Below are 23,498 nucleotides of genomic sequence, written 5' to 3' on the forward strand. Positions count from 1 at the left end.
TAGGGAAAATACTAACGTGTGTGTACAAATATATATATATATGAAAAGGGTGGTTTGATGTTCAAATACCCAATGCACAACTTTGATGTGCCACCTGTCGCACAAAGTGCACGTTAGTATTGCTAGCCCCTCCCCCCCAAACACACACACACACATGTTAGTATTTTCCCTATATATATATATATATTTGTTTGGGCCACATGCACGCAGTGGTTGTCTTGAGGCACTCGCTCGCGTGGTTATCGGCGACAAGCTAGCCTGTTTTTTGTGGGATCGCATGTGGAACGTCAATGCATGATTTTGACCCAATGAACAAGAGAGGTTATACGACCAAGGTGGTGATTCTTCTTGGTCAGTATTACATTACGCCTTGGTGAGATGCCAGGCCCCTCCCACCGACTCAAATGTGTGGGGGGCACAGTACTACTTTGTACTAGATGAACCATCGTGGGGTTAGGGATTCCTGGTTAATTTGTGATGCACATGTGACACATCAAATTTGTTATTTGGTAATGCCAGAAGAACACATCTGTGGGCCCACACATAGTCCACATTTGATTGGAAGAAAAGGGGGAGGGGGGTTGATGTACTCCTTTTGGTTCTGTGTTACGGTACGGTGAGATGCCAGACCTAGGTATTTGGGGGCATGTGTTCATAGCTAGGATTCCCCTCCCGGAAACATGAAGTGTGTGTGTGTGTGTGTGTGTGTTTGGGAGGGAGGGGCTAGCAATACTAACGTGCGCTTTGTGCGACAGGTGCCACATCAAAGTTGTGCATTGGGTATTTGAACATCAAACCACCCTTTTCATATATATATATTTGGTCCACATGCAAGTGTGTTCATGTTTTGACCCTTTCTCGCATTTTTTGGCCAAATTTATAAACAACAGACGAGCCAGATGCAACAACCGTCTGCGATCGGGTACGTAATAGACACGGTTCCCTAGAACTACCCGTGTGACGCACCCCTGCCCCTGTCACCCACATGATCACAATAGATTGGGCTCCACGAGGCTTCCCTCCCCCTCTCGATAATATCTATTCCCTCGTAATCTCGAAAATATCTACCCGCGTCTGCGTAGATGGTTTTTCTGTTTGATAGCACACGATTGGTATGTCCGGACCGTGTGCGATGTGTGTTACTCACGCTCTGCTTCAATCGTAAATCCAAATTTTTAGTAGCCCCGGCATTTTACTCCCGCCCCGCTCTCCTTCAATCCCTTGAACCAAATTTTTGGTAGCCCCGCCATTTTACTCCCGCCTAGTAAAATTTTCAGTACCTGCGACATTTCTTAAAACACCACCTTGGACCCCCTCCACACACACACCCCAACTCCCATGCGCAGACACATACACACCACCCCTCCCTTGCTCCAAACCTAGCTAGGTCGCCGCCGCCGCCACGAGCCGCCTCCATCGTCAACCTCTGTCGGTCTGCCGTGTAGTTTACCCACCAATACACATACCCTCATCGTCCTGAGTTTCTTAGATGACGCCTGCGAAACGCCCCCTTTCCCAGAGATCCCCGTCCCCACCACCCTCCCCCACTCCATAGTATCGCAGCCTAAGCCTGGCTACGCCTCCCGGGGAGCTCAAGGAGCGAATGGCCCAAAAGAGCTTTACCGCGGCCTCTTCGCCTGACGTCGGCGAGGTGGCTATCGAGGAACCTGACGAAAATTACTAGAGCTGGACTGAGGCTTTCAATCAGCGGGCTAGAGTATTCTGGCATGTTGTGGACGCTGGCTATGACATCAGGTCATCGACACTGACGGCTTGACGCGGATTATGTCATAGGTTAAGTTGCCCACCCCCAACCCTTCGGGTTCAACAGCCGTCGATCTCATTGATGGCCCTGCTACTGATCTCCTACGGCTCATTATGAACAATTTGCCATCCTTCATAGCCATGGAGCCCCTTTTTCATTTCTGAAGGACATGTTCTGCTATGCTGGCCTGGGATCCTTACCTAGCAAGTCAGACCTCATCGACGGCAACCACAAGGAGGAGCCAATCTGTGACAAGTGAGGAAATCCATTATTTGTTTTCTCGAACCCCTTTTGTAGTGAGAACTTGTCCAGTATTTATTGCTAGATTAGGTTGTTTGCATTACGTCTTGTTCATTTCTACGGTTTATGGTTGTTCGGTTGTTTGTAGTTAGCATATGTCCAGTTTCAATTGCCATCTTTGGTTGTTCGTAGTATGCCTTGTTTATTTCAGCTATTAACAGTGTGATGTTCTATTGTGCTAGTATGAACTATGCAGTTCAATTTCAGCAATACCAAATTTAACAATAGCTCTATGAGTGACTATATTTGGTTGTTGTTAAGCATGTTGTACTCCCTTCGATTCTTTTTAGTTCGCATATAAGATTTGTCTAAAGTCGGGCCTCTTAAAGTTTGACCAACTTTATAGAACAAAATACCAACATTCACAATATGAAACAAATATCAGTACATGTGGCATGACTTAAATCTTCATATTGTATAACTTTAGCATGCTAGATGTTGATATTTTTTTCATATAAATAAGGTCAAACTTTATGAAGTTTGACTTCAGACAATTCTTATATGCAGAGTAAAAAGGACCGGATGGAGTATTGAAGCCTTTCCATTTGATTTAACAATGGCACTGTTTGGATACTCTAACTTAGCTAGAGGTTAGAGTTAGTTTCTAGCTCATGCCAGTTAAAAGGGAGAGAGAGAGAGAGAGAGAGAGAGAGAGAGAGAGAGAGAGATTGGTGGAATAGTTGATTTTATTGCTTGAGCCTCATGGGCATATATATAGGAGTACATGGTCATCTTGGAGTACAAGTCAAGGTAGAATAAATCCTACGCTATCCTACGTCTGCTAAATAACAATGATACTCAACAAGGACTAACCCTGAACTAACTCTAGCCAAAGAGCTGTTTGGATGATAGTGTTAGATTGACAATAAATGCACTAGGAGAACTAGCCCCAATCAGTACCTCTTGCGTGGGATAGTTGTTTTGGGTGGGTTTAACGCAACTAGCTTAAACTAGCCCTCATGTTTGCATACTTTAGGGCTATTTGAGCCCAAACTAGCTCAAACTAACTCTAAACCATGGATCCAAAAAGGGCCAATAACTAGTGTACTTAGACCTGCACAATACAAGTTTGAATGACTACGTTTGCTTGTTTTTAAACATTAGGTCTATTGCAGTTAATAACATACCTTTCCACTTCTTGTTTTAAATACTCCCTCCGTCCCAAAATAAGTGTCTCAAGCTTAGAATAAATTTCAACTAGAGCTAGTACAAAGTTGAGACACTTATTTAGGGATAGAGGGAGTATTAGGTTTTTAACAATTTGGTCTTGCACATGTAGGTCCTGCTGTGAGAAGTTTTGACCCGCTGTTTGACCCTTCTTGCATATGTGGAAATGAGTTGTCCATTAATATCAGTCAAGTCAAGACACTCAGAAAGATTGTTATGATAAAGAAATTAGCAACAAAAAACAACAAGATCTTTGTCTCCACAATGAAGAAGACATCAGTTCATTGCGGGATTGTACTAACTGTTATACCTTGTCTTTTTAATTCCCTTGCACCATTTCAAATCTGGAGAAGATAGTTATGCATATCCTTGTTTTCGGGCCTTTCCAAAGCAGTTCGCTAATGATGACCTCTCAAACCACCGGTATGGTCAGGAGGTAAGGAAGGTTTTCATACAACACACACGGTTCAATATTGAAGTGTTCCTGAATAGGATGAAGGATGGATGGTCAATGATCCACAGGCACTGGCCTAAAGTTGCAAAGACCTTCAACATCAATGAAGGCTCAATATTCGCCTTCCGCTTCAGCAGTTTTCCAGGTGAGATTCATCCGTCTATTTTCCGTCTACAATTCTAATTTCGAAAGGTTGTAGATGTTGCATGTGAAATTTGGTGCTGGTGCAGTTGTGTAATGGGGTAGCTGAGTGCTGAAGCTATACGATGTTGTACTCTGAAGTATTTCAATTATGAAATCCTACTTCCTTAATATGGAAATGAAATATATTTTGTGCTTCATATGAAATGTCAATTAGATTAAGAAATGGATTATTAGGGCAATTAGCCTCCTAATTGGATTTTTCTATTGCAAACGGTTATTGAGAAAACACCGTGGGCAATGACCTCACGCAACGCACAAAGTTTCTAGGAATAAACCGTCTTGGATCAATGAACAATCACACGCGACATCGTCTTGAAAACTGTTTGCATTAGGCCACCTTGCGCAAACGATTACCACATAAAAAGTATGTGTGATGGACAACCTTTGCCACACAGTTTCTTCTATGCACCATGTCTGATGAATTCAATAATGCAAACGATAAAATTGTTAATATCGTGTGCAATGGCAATGCTATCACAAACAATTTAATGGGGAAAATTGTGTGTGTGATGTACCTGCGAACGGAAACATTTTCCTTGGAGTGACTGTGTGGGATGTATATATGAACGGAAACGTACTTCTTGGATTAACTGTGTGGGGTGTACATACTAACGAAAACGTGTTCCTTGGGTTGACTGTGTGGAATGTACATACAAATGGAAACTTTACCGGGGACTGACTGTGTGGGATGTACTTACGGCCGGAAACGACTTCGCCTGTATAATTGTATTTTTTTAGCACTACCACACGTATAATCATATTTGATCGCTCGTCGATCGCACACGACCTCATTTTGCTGAGCGCGTGTGCCAAGAGGGCATATCCCTGACGGTTTTTGGGTCGTATGGGAAGGGCCCCCCTATCACAGTCACTCACTTGGTGACGGTTCCGAACAATGTTGCGGAAAGGGGTTAAAAGCCGTTTGAATAGCACCTCGTTGTACCAGTGATCCTACCATGCTCATCATCATACTCCCCCTGGAGTGCATCTGGCTCACCTGTATGAGTGTCAACCGCACCTGCAACTATATTTGTAGTAATTTGTGCACCACAGGGACTCAGTAATCTCATCACAATGGGTTTCAAACTAGCAAAGCTTAATGGGTATGGAATGGTTAAGTGGTGAGGTTGGAGCAAGCACTAAGCATTTGTATGTGGCTAACTTACGAGTACAAGAATAAGAACAGTAAAGTACGCATAAATGAGCGCAAATTAATATGATCAATAAGTGATCCTAAACACCTACTTATGGTTCAATCATAACCCCACTGTGTTCTCTTCCCAAACTCCCATGAAAAGAGACGATCGCAGTTACCTGATTAATTGAATTTAGTGTCAAGTTCACTACAACCGGATAATATAAATTTTCATGTTGCCACATAACTGTGGGCACGGCTTTCTGAAATAACCCTACATGGGTGTCCCAACTTAGTCCATCATAAACTATCACAATCATCTTTGGAAGACCTCAGCATCGGGATAGCCCGAAGCATCGTCAGAATCCCGGTGCACAAGACATTTTGACAATGGTAAACCAAAACCAGCAAGACCTCCCGACATGCTGACACCCCGATAGGACCCGCGCGTATCTCATAATCAGGCCACGATTGGATATGTCAGCCTACAAGTAAAACTAGACCTTGAGTTGCCCCGTGATGGCCCCGAAGTATGCCCGTTTTGGCCCAACACTCATGAGGAGTACTGGCCTGGGTTGTTGATTAATTATCTATGTGTTAATTACTCCCTATGCAGTTTTAATTGTTATTAGCCAAAGTTAAAACCAAAGTTGGGCCTTACTAGAAGAGTTTTATTCAAAGCAAACTATGAAGGTGGGCCCATAAACCCCAATCATATTAGGAACACTAATCAAGGAACATAAAATTGGTATGGTGGAAACTAAGGCAGCATGACTGGAACAAAACACCAGGCAAAAGGTCGAGCCGTCCACACACATAACCAAGTATATAGATGCATTAATTAAATAAGAGGTATTGTGATATCCCATTATATCCATGTTCCAAAAATGGAAGAACCTGCACTGCACCTGCAACTAGCAACACTATAAGACGGGCTGAGCAAGCGGTAACTTAGTCACACAACGGTTTGCTAGGAAGGTGGGGTTAGAGGCTTATCATGTCATATTGGGAGGCTTGGCGAACAAGTGGTAGGTAACGAGACATAGCGAAACTAACGAGATAGCTAGCAAGCAAAGATAGTAGTGATATACAGGGTAATGATCATCTTGCCTGAAGTCTCTTCGGTGGGATAGTAACTCTACTCCTCGTAAACATTCTCAATGGGTTCCTCGAACTCGGTAGCGTCTCCAGATTATACCCATAAGATAAACCAGAAAAGAACAAACAATCCAATGAAGGAACCAGCATGGCTATTATGCAAACATGAAGGATGCATGCATAAAAATTTAAGCGTTGTTAGCATGGCATCAACTCATTGCAATGTTAAATAAAACCTTAAGCCACCTAGGAGTGGTTCAAGCAATTGCTTCATGCTTATTTTAGGTGGAAAATGCAATCTGGACAAAACATGAACATGGTGATAGTATGATGCATGGAATGGCAATAATCATATTCTACACTCAGTTCTACCACTATTGCATATAAAGAACGTGTCGATCGGAGTTACGGTTCTACTGGAACGAAAGAAATGGTAATGGGAAGGAAACAGTAATGAATAGGAAGAAAAACAAGATATGTGCAAAATTTTGGTAACCTAAGTATTCCACTGGAAAGAATGGAAAATTTGAGATGAAATGGATATAAATATCATGATAATTGGTGCATAGCACTCAAATGGTGAGCAAATCATAATACAATGCAATCTGCCATAAACAGCATCGTGCCATCTTGCAAGCACCAAAACAGCATGCTACATGAACGTAAAATGCTCATACATGTTATGTGGTTGCAATATGCTGGGAATGCAACAATTAACCAAAAGGTTTAAGTTTAAAAGCATCATGGTTAAATTGATATGGAATTTACAAAATGCAATGTTGTTGTTACACATTTCATGACTTGGTGAAATTTAAGTGAAGCTGAAACAGTAACATTGAAGTGGCATGTTCGCAAGCTTGAAACAATAGCATAACAAGTTTATCATGACATGCCAAGAATACCGGCAGCAAGTAGACATGAAACACTCCAAAATGGTATACAAAGTTTATCCTTATGATGTTTGCGTAAATTCATACGAAAATCACAAAATGCAACTTACTGCTAAAGTGACATGCACCAAAACTTACTCGAATGACAAAACTGATGGCATGAATAGATTAGTTAGATTTTTCTACCCAAAAACAATACATAAATGCTCGTGTTGGTGTATGAAAATGCACACAAATGGATTAAACAAGAAACTGCCGAAAATGGAAATCTGGGACTTGTAGAATTTAACATATTCCGCATTTCGCTAAAAACAGAATAGAGGGGGAAATTGCTAGATCCACATGGGCGTGGCTAGAATCTGAGACTGGCGGATAGGCCTAGGGGCACGTTGACTGGATGAGAGGATGATAGGTGGGTCTCACAAGGCCCACAAGTCATTGACATGGGAAAAAATGGTATACAAAGTTTATCCTTATGATGTTTGCGTACATTCACACATAAATCACAAAATGCAACTTACTGCTAAAGTGACATGCACCAAAACTTACTCGAAGGACAAAACTGCTGGCATGAATAGATTAGTTAGATTTTTCTACCCAAAAACAATACATAAATGCTCGTGTTGGTGTATGAAACTGCAGACAAATGGATTAAACAAGAAACTGCCAAAAATGAAAATCTGGGACTTGTCGAATTTGACATATTCCGCATTTTGCTAAAAACGGAATAGACGAACAATGGCAGAGGCGACGCCAACCAGCAAAAGATGATGAAGTTGCACACAAAAACATATGAACACAAGGATGCAAAATGCAACACAACAATATGATCATGATGCATGAAACATTAATATGGAAATGGCACAACAAAAGATCACGGCATACAACATAGGTTTATTTAAAGGGAAATGCTCCTTATCTGTAGGCTGATACGAGGCAAACGCCAGACCACACGCCATCCGTTGATGCCTGATTAATCCCACGGCCAGAGAGGTACCGCATGCAATCCCTCATTGTCGTTGCTAACCAACCGTATTTGACGCAGGCATCCTCGCATAACCCCTAATCCCTCTCATCTTTTACTCCCCCTAATCCCTCTCATGTTGCATCTCTTCCAGACCTCCATTCATCTCTCATCTCTCGTCGGACCTCCCTTCGCCGTCAACCATGCTGCCCCTGTCCTCTATTGAAGCACCCAGATTTTACGTCCGACGTGCCATTGCTTCCTTTCCACCTCGCGCCGAAGATCCAATCCATGACCAACGCTGCAGTTGACTACACCGCCCAGATCCGACCCCATGTGTGGATCTGGAACTGTGCCAACCTACTTCCCCTGGCGACATCCCAATTGACAAGTGTGTCATTCCAGCATTAGGTGGCCGTTCCCACCATATCCACCACGTTTGTTGCCTCACCAGGTTGCTAGGAGGTTTGAACTAAGTGCCGGAGTACCACCCGACGGCCGAAGAAACATCAGATTGGATACTTTCCCCTCCTCGCCTTGCCTCCCAATCAAAGGTATTGCATTACATGAAGCACCCGCCGTTCCATCATCATCTAATTACACATACTGGTTATTCTCTATCCATGCTTCATAAGCATCATACATGTGCTTCGGCATTCCAGTTTGTTTGCATCGATGGATGAAATTGGTTTGTAGATCACAAAATGATTGGTGCACACATATGTTGTTAACATTCGTTACTAGTTTCTAGTTAGAATATTCTATGCTTCCACTAGGTATAAGTTATGTCGAGATAACAAGTAATTGATGCTTCTTAGTATCCCCGCCATGCTTCCTAAATTTATCTTATGTTTCCTTTATTTCATATAGCTTACAGCAATATAAACATACTTCTACCTTTTTCTATATTTTTTTTACATTGTCAAGAGCATTATTTGCATTCAAACACTGTCGTCACGCTTCATATATTTCATATATTTGGTGACATATGCTTTGAGAAGTTGTGTGCTAGATTTGGAGCTGATGGGAACTGCCTGTATATGGAGGTGACCGATGCATGCACCTAGAAGTGTGATGACACATTGATCTGGCCTAGAATGAGGATGACCTATAGGAAACATAAGATATTCATTTAGAAGCAGTGAACGTAATATTGGCGACTTGGAAGGAAATAATTTTGTATCACGCTTTAAACTTAAGAGTATGAAGGGATGAAGCAAGAAACAAACTTATGTTCTGTTGAAGAAAACTTATTTTTACCATGGAAACCATTGTATTTGATGGAAGCAAAAAAAAATATGTGGGAAGCAAAGTTTTTCTTGTGTTGGACAAAAATTCTTCGGTGCAAATTTTTGTTACATGGAAGCAAAGTGCTTGGACATAATTTTTTGGTACATCAAAATAAATTTCGATTATGATAGCAGAAAATTATCTCATCAGTGGAAGCAAAAAATTGTTCCCTTGAAAACAAAATAAAATGTTACATGGGATACATTTTTAATTATATCGAAGCAAATTTATACTGCACTAGCAGAAAGCTTTACTATTATCTACAAAAAAATGTTTATCGTATGAAACATATTATCAAGTCGTCGGAGACCATCCAGATCCAAAATGAATCTGTGTTTCTGTAACGTATTGCTAGTTGATTTATGAAATATCTAAAGAAACATTTGCGTAGAAGAATGATGCAAATATGTTTGACAGATGATGCACGATAATATTGACAAATTGATCCTGATTGAAGCAAATCTGTAGACTATCGGAAGCATGTAATATGAATGTATGAAGCATTCTTATTTTTGTAATCATGGGGAAAAATCATTTTCTTTCTCAACATGGAAAAAAATCCATTCAGAATATGGAAGCAATTTTCGGTGCATACGGAGGAAAACTTTTAGTGGACAGAAACATAACTTTATATGTAATTATTTAAGAGACATTATAGGAAATTATTTTTCCATCAGAAGGAAGTAAATTGCATTAACTGGAAACCCATTATGCTAGATTAATCCTTTTTAGAAAGTATGTAATTAGTTTCATGAAACTGCTCGGCTTCCTAAAAATCTGGGATACCCAAATCACGTGGTAATGCTTCTGTATTGGAACACAATCACTTCCAAATTAACTTGATCCTGCACACATCCAACGTTCCTAGAAGGTCTAATCCAACGGCAGCAACCTGATCTGATGGGACGCTAGGGATCAGTAGTCTGATCCCTAGTGGTTCCCTTATTTAAATGGTTTGAGAAACTCATCAATTACACTTGGGTAGTTGGGTTGTTACAATCTGCCACCAATACGAGTCCATATATACCACAGCATATCCGCAATCAATCCGAGTCCACATGTACCACCACATATCTGCCACCAATCTGAGTCCACATATACCACCGCATATCTGCCACCAATCCGAGTCAATCACATACTCATGTTGCTTTCTAGATCCATATTTTGCCAGATTCGTGTTGCTTTTTCTGAGTAGGTTTTGGATTTCATCAATCCTGCTCTGTCCGTAGTAGAGGGTGATTCCCAAAAAAAGGTCTGGAGAGCTTTTTTGCAGTTTTCCCACATTTTTTTGGTTGGTTAAAGTATTTTTGGCCTATCATGTTTTAGGTATGTGGCAGCGTTTTAAGACACTCGACATCATAGTGATTTTTTTTCGCAATTTTTGGTCATCGCTGCACCAAATCGTTCCATAAAAAGGAGTCAAAAAATTCATGCATATCCTATTTTTAGGCCTTGGGTAGCATTTTGAGACACTCATAATTGTAGTGATTTTTGCAAAAAAAATACAAAAAAGAAAGAAGAAAAATCATAGTGTGATTTCCCCTTATTTACATGCAGCATCGTGATTCTGTTAGTGATCTAGGCTCGCGTCTCTAACACGTTCTAGCCTAGGACCAGAACAGTATCGTTGTTGAGCATTTATTCAGCTTTGCATCTCTAAATTGATTATTGTTGATCCTTTTTGCTACCATAATATAAGCCTTCCCAGCTCCACATATCTCTACGTCATACATTTGACACCACCTGGCAATCGCTCTATCCAAGCTTTTGGAGTTTGACTACACAGGTTGTCGATCACCGCCTGCTGCTTGGTAAGAACGGATAAGAATTTGTGATTCGCTCAAAGCATTATTGACTTTCCACCATGCCACATCCTATTAGTAGTCTATAGGACATATTCCTATGTGTTTCTATTTCTTCTAACCATGATAGGATTACAAGTGAATGAGCTGGACTAGGAGAACATGACAAAGAAGGAAGTACATGATAAATTTCAACAAATGTTGGGTGAACGGGGGCAAGACGTGATGAGCGGCATTGGAAAGGCAATGTAAAGGCTAGATGACATTGTGAATATGATTGGCACTAAGCTGTATGCCAAGTTCAATGAAGTGCTCGCGCATCTACCACCACCACCTGATGCACTGTTGCAACAACAACCACAACCACCTCCACGTCGCTCGGATCAAGTAGGACGAGTGAAGCATGTTCCTGATGGGTAATGCCAACATTCCAGTGTCACTGCTACTGCTATTAATGCTTTTGTGGCTCCTACTACTACTGTCGATGAGTATGACGATTACGAGGGTGATTACGAGGATGGGGTTAATCCAAATCAAGACTATGTGCAACCACTACAAGCACCAGGTCATCCACACACCTGCAATCGCAACGGTAGGACTGCACCACCACCTCATACGAGATAATGACCATATCCCTAAACTAAAATTAATATTCCGCCATTTGAGGGTAGATACATTCCTGGTGTATATCTAACTTGGGAGTTAGAAATTGAACAATGTTTTACATGCTTACAATATCCTGAGGACAGATGTGTAGCTATTGTGTGTGTGAATTCACTAGTTTTGCATTTGTTTGGTGGTCTGAACATCGTTGATTTATCATGATAATATATTAACTACTTGGGCTACTTTGAAAATGTTATGCGTACTCGTTGGGTTCCATCATATTGTCAACATGAATTACTCCAAAAATTGCAGTGTTGAAGACAAGCAAAAAAAATCTGTAGAGGAAAATTATCAGGAATTACAAACTAGCATAATTAGATGTGGTATTGTGGAGGATAATGAAGCTATGCTTGCACATTTTATGGGTGCGTTAAATAGAGAAATTTAAACTATCTTAGAGTATAAGGAGTATAACAATATCACTCGTTTATTCCATCTTGCTTGCAAAGTTGAACGTGAAGTGCAGGATCGACAGGCCTTGGCACGGACTAACTTTTCTACAGGTCAAACTTCATCATGGACACCGCATGCATCTTCTAACTCCACATGTTCTGCTCCACCATTGTCTGCTTCAGTCGCCAACTCCAACCAAGATACAAGAAAACATGCACCACCACCATCTGCAAAGAACACACCTTCCGATCCCACACACAGCTCTTCTTCATCCATGGCATCAACAGGGGAAACGCATGATGTTATATGTCGCCGTTGCAAGGGTGGAGGTCACTATGTGAGCCAATGCCCATCCAAGCGTGTAATGATTGTTACTAAGGATGGTGGGTATGAGTCCGCTAGTGACTATGATAAGGAGACTTTGGCTCTTATTGCGAGTGAAGAACAAGGTGGCGATGATTTTGAATAAGAGACACAATACATGGCTGCTGAAGATGCTAACATGTATGAAAGTTTAGTTGCTCAACGTGTTTTGAGTGTGAAAGTAACACAAGTTGAGAAAAATCAGAGGCACAACCCGTTCCATACAAAGGGAGTTGTAAAGGAATGTTCTGTCTATGTCATCATAGATGGAGGGAGTTGTAACAACTTGTCTAGCATGGAGATGGTGGAGAAGTTGTCTCTCACCACCAGACCACATCCTCATCCTTACTATATACAATGGTTCAACAACAGCAGCAAGATTAAGGTAACACGTACTATTCATGTGCATTTTAGTATCGCTACACATGTTGATTATGTTGATTTTGATGTGGTACCAATGCAAGTATGCTCCTTATTACTTGGCAGACCATGGCAATTCAATAAAAAAATTGTACACCATGGTAGAAAACATCAGTATACTCTTGTTTATAAGGATAAACATATTACATTGCTTCATCTCCTGGACATATTTTGAAAGATGATCTTACTAGAGGTAGTAAAGCAAGATAGGAGCGAACTAAGAGTGAAAATCAGATTGTGACAAAAGAATTTGAGAAACACAATAAGCATAACAAGCCATCATGTAGTGTTGCCTCTGAAATTAAATTGAAAAGTGGATGTTGTTGGGAAACGTAGTAGTAAACAAAAAAGTCATGCCTACGCACACCCAAGATCAATATGAAGATGCATAATGGGTTGGGATCAAGATCGTTACCTTCACCGAGTTGCAGAGGAAGGAGAACGTGTCGGTGTAGATCATACTTGGAGTCCCTTGAACCCTTGATGAACGTTTCGGCGAACTGCCCACAAACAGTCCCTTGAACTGAAGACCAAAAGCACGGACTCTCTACTTAGTTGCAAGCATGCAACCTTCATGATCCGGCAGTGCTTCGCCTTCCAGAGTAGTTGTCGCTGGAGAGTTAGAGGGAGCAAATTAGAACCACGCAGGGCTTCTAATTATGAGGACAAGAGGATTAGCCTAGCTCTAATTAGTCAACTAGGACCAACTAGAACTAGAACTAGAAGAACTAGAGGAGGATCAAAACTTGTATGTATCAATGGACAAAATCCTCTAGTATATATAGGATAGAGGGGGGAGGAGGGGCTGCCACCAAAGGGGAAGGAGTCTCCCTTGGGGCGTCGTCCTAAGGAGGGGAGGAGAAATCCTCCCCCTCCTCCAATTCAGCATCCTTCCTAGTGAAGGAGCTGCCTCCCCCACTTGGGCCTTTGTGGCCCAAGTTGCCTTCCACCTCTTGTCCTTTTTAGGCCCGTTGATATTAAATTAAATATAAAATAGTTATAGATACTTCTAGACCATTTTATATATAATTTAACATATCTAGAAACATTTTCCACCTATATATATTTATCTGTAAAACCCGGTATTGCTCGGTGTGATCTTCCCTTTGCTTTGTGATACTTCACAAAACCCAGGATGCATTGGTATCCTCCTGAGTCATCACTATGCTCACTATACCGAAATAATCATTATTGGTTTTGTTCTTCTTTCTCGTTATTGTGTTCCGGAATCCCCATGACGCAGTGACATGTGTCTGCCAGATGATGCTTGATGCCATCACACTGAGAGGGCCCTAAGAATATCTCCCCATTGTCGAAGGAGCAAACCCCACTCTCAAGCTATCTAGTCCCTTGTCAAGAAAAAATTGATGAACCCGTAAATTTTTGTTATGATCACCGTGTTACAGGTGAGGTTTGAGAAACCCCAAAGTCCACCGTACGGTTAGAAGTGACTAGAACACTATCATGTTCTAAGGAGGAAAATCACATGTTAACACTCTCTGTTATTACAACTGTATTAACTCAATTCATAACATACACGATTGGGTCGATTCGATATGACCGATCTCCTAACGTCATTACCTCAATGTTGTTTTAGGACTATCATTACTCTTAACAATATCCTAAGATCCGGAAAACGTGATCACCAACAACACTTGAGCTAGTCCTGGAGGCAAGACAAGGAACCTTTTGTTTAACTGTTTATCATTCCACACATGCATATGAGTTTTCCACAGAATCGCATATTCCAGGACCATAGTAGTTATACCATAGAATATAAAATCTATAGTTATGAATATGAAAAGATAATAATACAAATATTATTACCTCTAGGGCATATTTCCAAAATCTCCCACTTGCACTATAGTCAATAATCTAGTTGCATGTTTATCTAACTTCCAATATCTATCTGGTGTAGCACATGCTTTGCTAGTGGTAGAGCCTTCGTCACTGGATCTGACATTCTCCAAATCCTAATGTTATTTTTGTTGGTAGTATCTGGTTCTTTTGTGTAAATTTTTTCTTACATTAATGGTGACACTATATCTCCATATAGTCCATTCTATAGTAACACTATATTTCCATATAGTCAAATTGCTATATCTTCATATAGTCAATGTTCATTTGGAATTACATCATTATCTATCAATAAACCTTTTATTGATCCATATTATATATATTGAAAAACTTATCAAGTCTCAATCTATATCATTTACAGATCCACAAGTTATGTTTGTTTCAAAAATTACTGCCCAATAGTTAATTCATATCAGTCATGAAGTTGTCTTTGTGTAACCTTTACAACAAAAAATTTGTGTAACTATTTACAACAATCTCTTCATCTCCTCCAAGGACAAGAAGCAAAGCCTTTGTCCAATTGAGGTATTTTTTTTAAGAAATCACCCTGGTGAATCTCTCCAAGATCACAATGGTACTTACTACTAACGATTAGTTCATATGAAAACATATGGCTTTGTACATTTGATAGCACATATGATGAATTCAGTCTCTGAAGTAAATTGAACTCTATTCATCCACACATGCTCAGATATTATTGATTTCTGCACGGTGTCATACTATGTGACATTTCGAGAAACATTTTCTCTTTTTAAACTTCTTTAAAACTTTATCACAGTACATGTCTTAGTATAATCAAATGTATCTATCTATCTATATAAATTTTCATCCAATAATTCTAAGTCCTTTTAGAAAGATGTTTTTAATCTTTTGCGCTAATATACTATATATTATTTCTGATCAAGTGATATGTCATACATATGTACGATTAGAAATGTTATATAGCTTCCACTAAACTTCTTGTATTCACAAGCTTTTTGATATATTCCAAATTCTCCAATTATTTTATCAAAATTCCAGCTACTTGATACACTATTTCGAATCATACATATGGTTTTAAAATATTGATTTCATTATGATATTCCATCAAAACCTTTTTGGTTGTATCTTATATACATCTTGTTTGAAATCTCTTTCAAAACAATTTTCTTACTCATATGTTATATATCAATAACATTCACCACTGCAATCCATTAATATTTTTAGTGTTGCTACTAATAAGAATATTTGACAAGAGCAATTCTTCCTACAAAACACCTTTTCTAAAACTTTTTCAGGATCACTATCCATGAACATTCGAAGATCCATTTATACACCCTCCGAAGATTTCATCAAGTTCTAAAATTGTTCCTTGTATATGGACTTCACTTTAGATTTCAATTATTTAAGTTATACATTTCTAGTTGGGTGCCATCACTGCTTCCTCGTACTGTGAAGGTTTCATCTTCTTCTAAGATGAAATAGCAAATTTGATAATCTTACCTGACGTTTGCATTTTGTTACAGTCTTAACTAAAACTTCTACATCTAATGTAGCAATTTCTTCTCCTAGTTTTACAGACAAAATATTCCAGAATTTTTTTTGGTTTTATCTTGTTATAACTTAAGCCAGAGATTAATAATCTCAGTAAGCTATATCATCCTCCCACTTGCCCCTTTAACAAGAAAACCTTTTTCTCAAAAAGTATGCATTCTATGACAAACCTTTTGTCCCTTGAATTTAATGAGAGCAAAATACAAAACCCATAAAGAAACTTTGGTCTAAAGTATTCTATACCTTTTTATAGTTTTTATCAGACCCTTTGACATGGTGCATCTGTTTAGTGAATATTATGTTGTTTCATTCATAAGTCCAAATTTTTTTTGATGAGAACAGATCGGTAATAATAATTCCATAATTATTCAATTGCTTGCTAAATTTATGACTTAGATATATTTCTTCATGAAAGAAGAATCCTTGTTTTATCTTTTATCATAATGATATTACATCTTCATCCTTAATTTCTTCAAAATATTTCAAAAAAAATTAGTCCTTATGTTTAATCAAGTAAATCATATTTACTCATAACATTGATGGAGTATAAATATTCACCGTGTCATGTTATGTCCTTCAGACTTTAGTCATTTCAAATAAAGGAATTTTATGCTTCATCTCTATGAAGATCAATTATTCAATATAACCAAGCAGTGCCACACACAAGTGGATTTATTGGTCATCTTAAGATGTTTAGCTTCAATGTTATAGATCCCAAACTTTAAGATTTATCATGAATAAATCATCACAAAATAGAGGTTTAATCAAAACATATTTTCATAAAACAACTATTGTTTAAAACTTATAAGAATACCCATCACATAACCCATAGGATAATGCATTACATAACTCCAAAGCAAAAAATAACTATTATTTTAGTTCTAAGATAAATCTTGAAGATAAACTAAAGACATGACTTTGACGGTCTCTGAGTAGCGATCCCATCACCATCCCCGACTTGTATCATGACTTCATTTCTTCTCTCCTTGTGAGCTCTCTGTACTCCCTGTGTCAGTTTGCAAAATGAGAGCAACCTATCAGTATGCTCATGACATACAGAAATTTTACAATTAGAATAACATTAACTTTGTATAGCGATTATACCTTTAACGAAATTCTTAACTGCCAAATACTTCTTGCAGTTATGCTTCCAGTGTCCCTTCTGCTTGTAGTAGAAACATTTAGTCTCTTTAGAGGCTCCACCCTTTTTATTCTTCTGAGACTCGGTCTTACCGGCTTCAGTAGATTTCTTCTTCTTAGACTTGCCCTTCTTCTTGAAATTGGTGGTATTGTTGGCCATCAACACTATTTTGTTCTTTTGCATTCCAGCTTCCACAGTTTTGGGCATACCAAACAACTCGTTTACACTTTTCTCCATCCCATTCATGTTGTAATTCATGATAAAGCCATCGTAAGATGGGGGTTGAAGCAAGCACAATATCGGTACCGAGTGTTGGAGGAACTCCAAATTCTAGAGAAGCTAGTCTATCAACATAGCTGGCAAGCTTAACTATAGGCTCACTCATTGGAACCATCTTTCATTTTGCATTTAATCAAGGCCTTGGTTAATTCAAAAGTTTGGTCCTTGCTTGTTTCTTGTACAGAACTTCCAGTGACTCAATAATAAATTGTGTAGTAGATCATTCAAAATGCTTCTGTAGAGGATCCATGCAAGTTAACATGGGGCACTGGACTGAATCATAGTCATCACTACAAGTAGCGTAAGAAGCAACTTCTTCTGGTGTTGCATCCTTTCTAGGAGCATCACCCAGTGGTTGATCCAGCATGTACTCCTTCTGAGCACTCCTGAGAACAAATATCAGGTTTCGGATCCAAGCCACATAGTTTCCACAATTAGCATCCACCTTTTCTTTTTCTAACAAAGAGGCTAAGTAGAACATATTGCGGGCCATTGATCTACAACAAGAGACATAAAATTCAATTAGACAATTATTTATAATTAATGTTGCACTAGTGTCTAGACAATTTAAATATAAAGTGTACTCCCACTCAAATTAATATCTCTCATAATTGAAAGTGAGTGATTAAAGATCCTGATCTCATTCACACCCATGGATGATAGCATCTCATACGATGTGAATTTCAGCAGGTAGGCAATCTTTTACTAATCGTATCTCCATATGACTCTTGTTCATCTTTCGATGCTTCGTGCTCCAAGCTTGGAACTTTTCTGCTAGAACTTTAAGGCAACCAAGTGTTTTCGTTGTAAAGTCCTACCTCACTCGCCTTACGCTTCACTTCTCGTTTGTACGCATGGTAGCATGTAGTACTCCAAAAGTCACATGTTATAGACAGTTGCAACATTGGGAAGAGCAACTTTTAACTTGATATTTATTGTGAGAGATCACCCTAATAATTGACTACTGCGCAATCTAAGGGTGCAAACAATAAAGGGATAAACATCTCGGGCATATCATAAAAGCATGATATGGTATAGCCCTGTGCGCCGGGAATCTCCGTGGTAATCTTCAATCTTCAGTTGAAGAGTCGCGACGGCCAATATTTCATTGTTGTGGCAATCATTTCAAAAACGTTATCGTGGCAGTAATTTTGGAATGTGTTGTTGTTTCAGAAAACATTGTCCTGGCACCAAATTCAGAAATTCCACCGTGGCACGAAATTATAGCTCCTCGTCCCACGCCAAGTACGTTTTCTCCATGTCGGGGTCTCCATGTGCAGTATCCATCATCACATGTAACTTGTAGGCTATATCTATGATATTTACAGTAACATGGCAATCTTGTGGTTCCAGCCATCATTCCGTGACGCACAGGCCACTTAACATTACAACATATAACCATCTCATACATAAACTCATTATCATGACGAAGACGATACCACATCATATGCATACCCTGCAAAACCAAGTTAGATGTCCTCTTATCAGTTTTTTGAAAACATTTAGTTACTCGGTCAACTAGTTTCAACAAATAATACTAGCTATGTGACGCCTGAATAATTAAGCTACAGTAATTCCCTCCTAATGATGCCACATCATCATGATTACTGTTGTTAAACTCATGTTGGTTCGAAACCGGTTCAAATTCAAATCTAAAACAAAATCAAAAATAAAAGTTTTCAGATGTCAAATCTAAAATGTTCACAATATTCTATAAATTCACCAGATCATTGTCATGTTGGAACCAACCTCTTTTGGATTCCCACAAAGCCCCTGAAAATTTATTCAGTGCACCAACAACCAGTTATTTGAAATTTTCAATTTCTAAAAATAGTTGAACACTCCCAAATGCTTTGAAACTTTCTGTACCAACCCAGGGTATTGCCTTGTATTTGTGCCAAGTTTTGTATTAAACAAAACTCTTTTAGTGGCTCAAAGAAAATAAACATAAGGTAAAAACTAAAATAAGAAAATAAAAAAGGGGGCAACCCTCCCCCTCGTTGGGACTCGACCCAGCTAGCCTCTGACCAAACCAGGCCCAGCCCATCTTCCCCCCCCCCCCGGTCGTCTTCTCCTGTTCATGACTGCGCCCGAACAGGAGCTCGTCCCCGTCGAACCAGCCTCGCCGGTGCCGCCCCGAGGGGATAAGGGCGACGCCTCAGGCTCCCCTTGTCTCCCCTCTCCCCACTTGCCTCCTCGAATCCTCCACCTACCACTCCCACTCCCTCCTCCCTCTCAGCCTCTCTTCCCCTCGCCAGATCCCCTTTCCCGAGCTCGTGAGCTCGCTGCATCGCCATGGATATGGCCTAGCCATAGCCACCGTGCCCCTCTCGCCGTCCCACTGTGTCCCCGAGGATCACCACCGTCCGCTACTTCGCTAGGCGCATCACATTGGAGCTCGGAGCCACTACAGCGCCCACATCGTCGTCGTCTTCCTCCTCTGCTCCGATGAGCTCCGCCGTCGATTTCGCCGCACCGAGCCCTCCTCGAGCATGCTTGAGCACATCTGTAGGGTACTGTGAGCCCCTGCATCTTTCCCCTCTCCTCATTGCTCAATTCGTCACCTCTAGCTCACCCGGCCACCGCTCCCGTACTCGCAGTGGTCGCCATGATCGGATGTCGCCTTGCACGCGCATGCCCGCGCCCTTCTGCACGTAGCCCCGCGCACAGCCCGCGGCCGGCTACTGCCCCGCGTTGCTCCTACTGCCGCTCGCCACCCATGCCCGCCCGCCATGCTGCTCCACAGCGCTCACTGCTCACCCTGCTGCGGCCCTCCGGCCTCCCCGCGACGCCTAGGCCGCGCCCGCTTGCCCCCCTCGCGCCTGGTTGGCCATGGATGCTACGTCTTGAGCTTGCGTTGGTTTTCCTCGAAGAGGAGAGGGTGATGCAGAAAAGTGTAGCGTAAGTATTTCCCTCAGTTTTGAGAACCAAGGTATCAATCCAGTAGGAGGCTCCTCAAAAGTCCCACGCACCTACACAAACAAACTGAGAACTCGCAACCAACGCAATAAAGGGGTTGTCAATCCCTTCACGGCCACTTGCGAAAGTGAGATCTAATAAAGATAGTATGATAAGATAAATATATTTTTGGTATTTTATAAGATAGATGCAAAAAGTAAAGATGCAAATAAAGTAGATTGAAAAGCAAATATGATAAGAGATAGACCCGGGGGCCATAGGTTTCACTAGAGGCTTCTCTCAAGATAGCATAAGTATTACAGTGGGTGAACAAATTACTATCGAGCAATTGATAGAAAAGCCCATAGTTATGAGATTATCTAGGCATGATCATGTATATAGGCATCACGTCCATAACAAGTAGACCGACTCTTGCTTGCATATACTACTATTACTCCACACATCGACCGCTATCCAGCATGCATCTAGAGTATTAAGTTCATAAGAATAGAGCAACGCATTAAGTAAGATGACATGATGTAGAGGGATAAACACATGCAATATGATATAAACCCCATCTTGTTATCGCCGATGGCAACAATACAATACGTGTCTTGCAACCCTTTCTGTCACTGGGTAAGAACACCGCAAGATTGAACCCAAAGCTAAGCACTTCTCCCATGGCAAGAAAGATCAATCTAGTAGGCCAAACCAAACTGATAGTTCGAAGAGACTTGCAAAGATAACTCAATCATACATAAAAGAATTCAGAGAAGATTCAAATATTATTCATAGATAAACTAGATCATAAACCCACAATTCATCGGATCTCGACAAACACACCGCAAAAAGAGTTTACATCGAATAGATCTCCACAAGAGAGGGGGAGAACATTGTATTGAGATCCAAAAAGAGAGAAGAAGCCATCTAGCTAATAACTATGGACCCGTAGGTCTGTGGTAAACTGCTCACAACTCATTGGAGGGGCAAGGATGTTGATGTAGAGGCCCTCCGTGGTTGCTTGCCCCTCCGGCAAAATGTCGGTAGGGCTCCAAGATGGGATCTCGCAGATACAGAAGGTTACGGCGGTGGAAATTGTGTTTCGTGGTGCTCCTGGATGTTTTCAGGGTACGTAGGTATATATAGGAGGAAGAAGTATGTCGGTGGACGCCGAGGGGCCCACGACACAGGGGGCGCGCCCTACAGGGGGGGGGGCACCCTCCTATCTCGTGGGGCCCTCGAAGATTTCTTGACTTGCACTCCAGGCTCTCCGGATCAGATTTGTTCCAAAAATAACGCTCCCAAAGGTTTCATTCCGTTTGGACTCCGTTTGGTATTCCTTTTCTTCGAAATACTGAAATAGGCAAAAAAAATAGCAATATGGGTTGGGCCTCCGGTTAGTAGGTTAGTCCCAAAGATGATATAAATGTGTAAAATAAAGCCCATAAACATCCAAAAGGGGTAATATAATAGCATGGAACAATTAAAAATTATAGATACGTTGGAGACGTATCAAGCATCCCCAAGCTTAATTCCTGCTCGTCCGTGAGTAGGTAAATGATAAAAAAGAAATTTTTGATGTGGAATTCTACCTAGCATAATTCATAATGTAATTTTATTTATTGTGGCATGAATGTTCAGATCCAAATGAATACAAAATAAAAGTTTATATTGACATAAGAAATAGTAATACTTCAAGCATACTAATCAAAGTAATCATGTCTTCTCAAAATAACATGGCTAAAGAAAGTTATCCCTACAAAATCATATAGTCTGGCTATGCTCTATCTTCATCACACAAAGTATTTAATCATGCACAACCCCGATGAGAAGCCAAGCAATTGTTTCATACTCTAATAATCTCAAACTTTTTCAACTTTCATGCAATACATGAGCGTGAGCCATGGACATAGCACTATATGTGGAATAGAATGGTGGTTGTGGAGAAGACAAAAAATGAGAAGATAGTCTCACATCAACTAGGCGTATCAATGGGCTATGGAGATTCCCATTAATATATATATCAATGTGAGTGAGTAGGGATTGCCATGCAACGGATGCACTAGAGCTATAAATATATGAAAGCTCAACAAAAAAACTAAGTGGGGTGCATCCAACTTGCTTGCTCACGAAGACCTAGGGCACTTTTGAGGAAGCCCATCATCGGAATATACAAGCCAAGTTCTTATAATGAAAAATTCCCACTAGTATATGAAAGTGACAACATATGAGACTTTCTATCATGAAGATCATGGTGCTATTTTGAAGCACAAGTGTGGAAAAGGAGATAGTAGCATTGTCCCTTCTCTCTTTTTCTCTCATTTTATTTTTTTCTCTTTTTTTCTTTCTTTTTTTTATTTGGCCTTCTTTCTTTTTTTATTTTTGGCCTTCCTTTTTTTCTTTTTTTTTTCTATTTGTAAAGTCCGAAGTCTCATCCCGACTTGTGGGGGAATCATAGTCTTCATCATCCTTTCCTCACTAGGACAATGCTCTAATAATGAAGATGATCACACTTTTATGGATTTACAACTCAAAGCTAGAACAAGATATGACTCTATATGAATGCCTTCGACGATGTACCAGGATATGCAATGAATCAAGAGTGACATGTATGAAAATTATGAAGGTGGCCTTGCCACAAATACAATGTCAACTACATGATCATGCAAAAAGCAATATGACAAAAGTAATATGTGTCATATGAACGGAACGGTGGAAAGTTGCATGGCAATATATCTCGGAATGGCTATGAAAATGCCATAATAGGTAGGTATGGTGGCTGTTTTGAGGAAGGTAAATGGTGGGTGTATGGTACCGGCGAAAGTTGCGCGGTACAAGAGAGGCTAGCAATGGTGGAAGGGTGAAAGAGTGCGTATAAT

This window comes from Triticum dicoccoides, chromosome 2B (genome assembly GCF_002162155.2).
Source record: "Triticum dicoccoides isolate Atlit2015 ecotype Zavitan chromosome 2B, WEW_v2.0, whole genome shotgun sequence".
In the NCBI taxonomy this organism is placed as follows: Eukaryota; Viridiplantae; Streptophyta; class Magnoliopsida; order Poales; family Poaceae; genus Triticum; species Triticum dicoccoides.